The sequence below is a fragment of the Phyllostomus hastatus genome, unplaced genomic scaffold, assembly GCF_019186645.2.
Source record: "Phyllostomus hastatus isolate PE091 unplaced genomic scaffold, TTU_PhHast_1.1 phas_scaffold_129, whole genome shotgun sequence".
In the NCBI taxonomy this organism is placed as follows: Eukaryota; Metazoa; Chordata; class Mammalia; order Chiroptera; family Phyllostomidae; genus Phyllostomus; species Phyllostomus hastatus.
In genome coordinates this window covers 19,177,023-19,183,431 of record NW_025334009.1, presented here as the reverse complement: position 1 = coordinate 19,183,431, position 6,409 = coordinate 19,177,023, and positions in this window count along the sequence as shown.

The following is a 6,409-nucleotide window of genomic DNA, read 5'->3' as shown; positions in this document are numbered from 1 at the left end:
CAGGATTTTATGACCATCTCAACTTTGAAGAGCTCTGTGGAGTGGGGCTTCACCTAGAAAACTGGTTGGCTAAGAATATAGAACACAATTATGGCCTAAGGCAGATCACCAGCACACCTTAGAACCCATTATAGCTTTTTATAAGAGGGTCTAAAATTTTGATTGGCCAGAGGAATTACAAAGAAATTATTATTCATTTTATATTTTTGCTCAATAGATATTTGAGTATTTATTTTCACATAGATTAATGCTAGGCAAAAAGGGGAATGCAAAGGTCAATAGGACACAGGGCCTGCTCTTAAGAAATGTATGAAGTCATATGGGTCAGACTCTCAGAGCTATTCCTAACTCTACTACAAAAACATGGTGAAATAATAGAGGAGTGGTCAAATACTATAGAATAACAAAGAAAGTATAATTAATTCACTTATAAAAGCCCTGTATAGTAAGTATATGAATTAGGATGCTTACAACTCCAAGTAACAGAATACCTAATTAAAAGTGGCTTAAACTGGTGCTGGGGATCTTATTAAAATGAAGATTCTGATTCAGTACTTCTGGAATAGTAACCAAGATTTTGCAATTTTAACACATTGCAGGTTATTTTGATATAGTTGGTCCACTGACCACTCTTTTGAGTGGCAAACACTTTCAAAACAAGGCTTTCTTTGTATTATAACAAAAGTTTGAGGTAGGTGATTACAAGCCTCATCACAATGCAAATGACATCAGTAAGACCCAGTGTCTTTCCATTCTTTCTCTTCTCAACATGACAGCTTTTGTCTTCAGGCTTTTCCCTCATGGTCATGAATGGCTGCCATATTTCCAAGTATTATGCACAGGCATGGCAAAGTGCCTGACTAGCAGAAGAAGAAAAGTATTTTTTTCTCTTATGATTCTTTTTTAAAGGGAAAAAGGCCTTCACTAAAAAAATTACTAGTAGCAAGCTCCCCTTAGGTTCCATTGATTGGAATCATGTCTGATGCCCATACTTCACTGCAAAGGCTTCTGGGAAAGCAGGTTTTCAACCTCTATAGTGAGATATAGGCTCCATGGAAAATATTCTGGGGAGGAGAATGGTCATTTAGTTGGTTAGCCAATGGTATCTACCACAGTAGGGCCAGGGTTCTGTTGGCCATGGGCATTTCGAAGTGCTAATGATACTCCACTGAGTCAGCACAGGGAAAGGATGATTGGAATCCATCATAGTGTGGGTGCTTCAATAATGTCAGATGCCTTAATTTGCCTCATCACCATCTCCCCCTATTGGTCCATGACTTACCATCCCTTCCCCCCAACCTCCCATCTATAGTATTGATTTAGAGCACTAACATTTCTCACCTGGAGTATTGTAATAAAGTGCTAAACGATTTCACTATCTCCATCGCTGAATTTACACCACCCATTCATCTTGCATACAGCAGTCAGAGACTTCTAGCCTGCAAATGTGACTATGATATAGCTTGTTCAAGATTCTTTAATGGTCCTCCATACCGTTTGTGATAAAATATTAACTCCACAGTATAGTCTTTTAAGTCTCATTATAATTTCCTCTCTGCTACTTGTCCAGCCTCACCTCCCACTACTCCCTACCAAAGTCAAAGTCTTTGATTTAAAGAGAATGAGAGAGTAATTTTCCTAGGACTGACAGTTAAATTCTACAAGTATAAAGTAATCCATTTAAGAATTCTTTTAAATATCTTCACTGATCGTAATGAGTGATTACAAAGATTCCCCTGACTTGGAACATCTATAGTTTCTGATCTATTTCATATTGTAGATTCCCGATCATCAAGGTCATTCTCAACTATCCCAGGAGGATTTATTTTTATGTATTTTTGCCTTTTTTCTATGTTCATTTTTTAATTTTTATATTTATATGTTTATTTAGGAGGATTTAATACTGAGGTCTTGCAGGGCCTTTCCATTCACTGAGACACTGGAAGTCACTAGGAGTCCAATTTCTTATTTCCTTAATATTAACTTTAGTATGCCTTCCCTTCCATGATTTATTAAGTTCTACCCAAGAGTAGAGGACTTTCGGGCTTACTGAATTTTCAATATGCATGATTTTTTTATAGTTATATCTCTGCCCATCCTCTCATTCCTTTTATCATTGTGCCAGGTGGAGGTCAGAGATGGCCTACTTTCCCTTTCTGTCTACCACACAAAATAATAGTCATTGAGCCAGATATATATTAATAAGTGCTCAGTAAATTATTTTCCATTCTCTCCCTAACAGACCTATTGAGTACCTTTCCTCTGGTTTGGTGATAGAGTTGAAAATCCAACACAGAGTCCCAGCCTTTAAATGATCAGACCTGAGTTTACCTTGACAACGGTAGTTTTGATTATTGCCATATATTGGAAGTATGTACATAGAACATTGGGAATGAGGAGAAAATAGTCTTTAGCTTTTCCTGGTGAGTTTGGAAAGGCAATTCAGGGGCAATGTGGTGAGAGGCACCTAAACAGTGTGGAGAAGCTGGCTGCAGGAGTATAAGAGGCTGGGCAGCACCTCAGCGAGAGGCACAAGAGTGTGGTGAATTCGGGGTGAGTGTGAGCAGCTTAATTAGGCTGGACCCTAGAAGAAGGGGAAGGTGTAAGAGGCAGACAGAAGACAGAAGATTATAATGAGACTCTAGGCTGTAAAGTTAAGATGTAGCATGCACCACTAAAGAATTTTGAAGAGGGTACATCACAATCACATTTACAGGGGGTTGATAATGTGGTGTAGATGATTAGAGAGATATTCAGGAGGTAGACTTGGTGGTGCCTATGTTGAATAAGGGTGAATATGGCTTAGGGATGAATATGTAATGAGCAAAGAGGAGATTATGAGTTCCAGTTTCCTTCATCATGCAAAGACCCGCCCCCACCCTGCTGAAATTGTTGCACAGCTCATCGTGCACCAAGCTGCGTGCCAGTTATATCCGACAACCTGTAAACTGAACTCAGCCTTGATTCCTGGTAAAACTCGCTGGCAAGTGCCTCTCCTCATGCACTCTTGAGGAACTGAGTACTGTGGCTCATAAAAGCATAGCATTGACCACATGTGAATATTGCACTTTCCTCTCGAGTACGATCTCTATTTTTATTGAACAACTGTCAGTAGGCCATGTAGCATTGCCAACAACACACTGAAAATAGAAGGACGACAATTACCTCAGCAGAGATTAACACAGAAAGTAAAATTGCACTTATGTAACACTCATCTCCCAGGCATGAAGACCAGCCTTCCGTTGGTTTCTGTGTATCAGTTTCAGGGTCATGGCAAAGCAACACCATTCCTGTCCACGTTGGAGGGGCCCGCCCTCTCCTGAGTTCCCTCTTCCTGTGTTCTCTCACCCTTTGCTCAGAGCAGACACCAGCACACAGAGTTGTTCCCCGAGAGGATTTCCCTTCAAGATGCTGCAAACAGATGAGAGATAATATTAGCTAACAACATATCCACACTCTTCTGGTGTTTGGCAACTACTTGTCAGTAAACTTCAGCAAAAAAAAAAAAAAAGGCTTGCATTTGGGAGAAAGTCGGGACTGAGCAGAACTTTAGAGATGATCGAGGAAGGTCCTTTCAGTTTACAGAGGAGAACACTGAAGCCTGAGCATTAAATGGTTTGTCCATAGCTTCCTTGTCCCTCAAATTTGGAGAGAGAACTGAAAACCCCGCCTCCACTCCAACAAGGGCACTTCCTCCAGGCCGTGGCTTCTACCGTGAAACCGAGACAGGGAAAGCTTCTTTGTCACATGCCAAACAACCCCGGTAGGCGGAGAAAACTTCAATACAAAAGAAGAAAATCAACCCTATAATTACATACAGAACTGACTCCAGACCAACCGGCAGAAATACTGCGCTCCTTCCATAAGGGCCACTGAAGAAGGAAAGGGAAGCCTGCCTCAGCAACTAGACACGTAGTAGGTAGTAGGTAGATGTGGTGGGTCCGATGGAATGATACCATTTTCCTAAAACACACAAAAATAGAGAAAATGGCTAGGATGGGATGTAAAAAAAGTAATAGCAACTAATTGCTAAGGAGGACCACTGTGGCATCAATTGTTAATATCACTTTACCCTCCCCACCTCAAAAAAAATTATCTCTGGCATTGAAACTGAGCTGACTCATTGTATCTGTTAAATTGTAGTGATAAGAATATTAACTTTATTGCTTGACCTCTGACCATACCTTGTCAGGACAAATCTGACATCTGGAATTAACAGGGAAACATGGATGATAGTGGAGATCTCAGAAGGAAAGGAAATACCTGAGACACAGTGGTGATTCTGACTTATGAACCTACGTTCCTATTTTAGTAGAGAGAGAGAGACAGGGAGACAGAGAGAGACAGAGAGAGACAGAGAGAGAGAGAGAGAGACTATTCACCAGATACATTAGTGTCACATACATTATCTCAAAATATTCTGATAAACACCTTATGAGATGAGTATTTATTCCATGAGAGAGGTTCTGAACCTTCCCAAGTTTGGGCTTTCCCAAGTTTTGACCAAATTATAAAAACTGTTATCTCAAAATTGTTTTACATTTACAGAAGAATTACAAAGATGTTGCATAGCATTTTCATATACCTTTCACTCAACTTCCTCTGTTTTTAACATTTTGCATCACCATGTGGACCTAACTTTAAGAGTTTTTTTTGAGACAGAATTCACCTATTTTAAAGTGTACCTTTCAGTGGCTTTTAGTATATTCATAGATGTGAGCAACTATCACTTCAGTTAATTTTAGAACATTTTTATGACCTCAAAAAGAAACCCCATGCCATTTAGCTATCCCTTCCCTCTCCCCTCCCCCCACATCCCATCCCCATACAACCCCTCACTAATCTGCTTTATGTTTCTGTAAATCTCCTGGACATTGCATATGAACAGAATCTTATAATATGTGGGTTTTTGTAACTGAATTTTTTCACTTACCATAGTGTTTTCAAGGCCAATCCGTGCTTCAGCATGTATCAATACTTCACTTTTTCAATGGCCAAATAATATTCCACTTTATGGATATAACATATTTCATCTAACCATTTGTTAGTTGATGTAGAGTTGCATTGTATCCATCTGTTGGCTTTTAGGAATCACGTTGACCTAATCTTGGTGGAATCAAAATGTCCACTATGTTGCTGAAAACGCTGATTGAACAACATGATTTTAGAACAATAAGGACCTGAAGGGTGTCTTAATGTAGCACTTCTAAATTAAACTGACTTATTCATCCAATTGCTGACTAATGCCCTTCCCATGAGGGCAAGTCCTTAAGCACATGTCACAGGACAGTCCAAACATGCATGTCCTGTGGGCTTACCATTTCCCAGAGAGGAATGTAATAAATAATGCTCAGTTTCTTCTTTCGAACACATTGGTCTTCTCCCTCCGGAATCACAGTGAAGGGACCAGAAAGGTGATTGAGCTTGGGTTACCCTAGAAGCCAATCCTTGAGCTAAAGGTGAGAGTTTGAGTTGTTTATTTGGAAAGTTCTGGAAGAGGTCTAGAGAAGAGAGGCATGAAGGGGAAGGAAGGAAGCCAGTATAAAGCAAGTTAGTGTTGTGGGGACTTGGGGACCCCACAGAAACACCGAGGGCCTCTGGGAGACAGTGCAGAACATTCCTTGCAATCACACCAACAGAGAAGTAGTGTGTAGGGTATCTACCCATCAATCCTTATCTGTCATTGAGGGTAAGTCCCCTGGGTAGCCCTTCCAGGCTACCCCTCAAGCAACCAGGCATAGAGTAGCAGGCCCTTGCTGTGGAAGCTGTGGGACTGGGAATGGCGATGCCAAGGAGGTGTGGTGGCACCAACAGATACATGCACCAGGCAGTGTTACAATATCTCCCTATGAACAAGGCAGGAAGAAGAGGAGAAGGACTTCTATCCTGACAATGAGACTTTCCAAGGAAACATTGACTGGCAGCGGCTGGTGGTGGCACCATAGCCCTGAACTTACTCGTCTATCAAAATGAAAAGTCTGTGATCACTAAACCCTTGATAATTAGAACTGGAATCATATATGAAGCAATATTCCAGTCCAGCCCTACCCCTTTGCAGCTTAAAGAGATTTCTGTCCTTTAGAGAGAGACGGTAATATGTGATTGCAGTGTGGTAGAGAGCACACAGTGTGGAGACTGATGCCTCTGAGCTCAAATCCTGACCCCGATGTGTAGACTCTGTGTGCAAACTCTTGGAGCAAACTGTTTAATCTCTGAGAACAAGTTCTCTCAATCCACAGTTGCCTTCACTTCCACTCCACAGTCTGGTGACATAAAATGAGATGTCTGATGACCCTTATCACAGTGGCTGGCTTATGGTGTAAATTCAGTAAGTAGGAGGGGGGGTGTGTGTGTGTGTGTGTGTGTGTGTGTGTATTTCTTACTCAGAGTAAGAAAGAGATGCAACAAA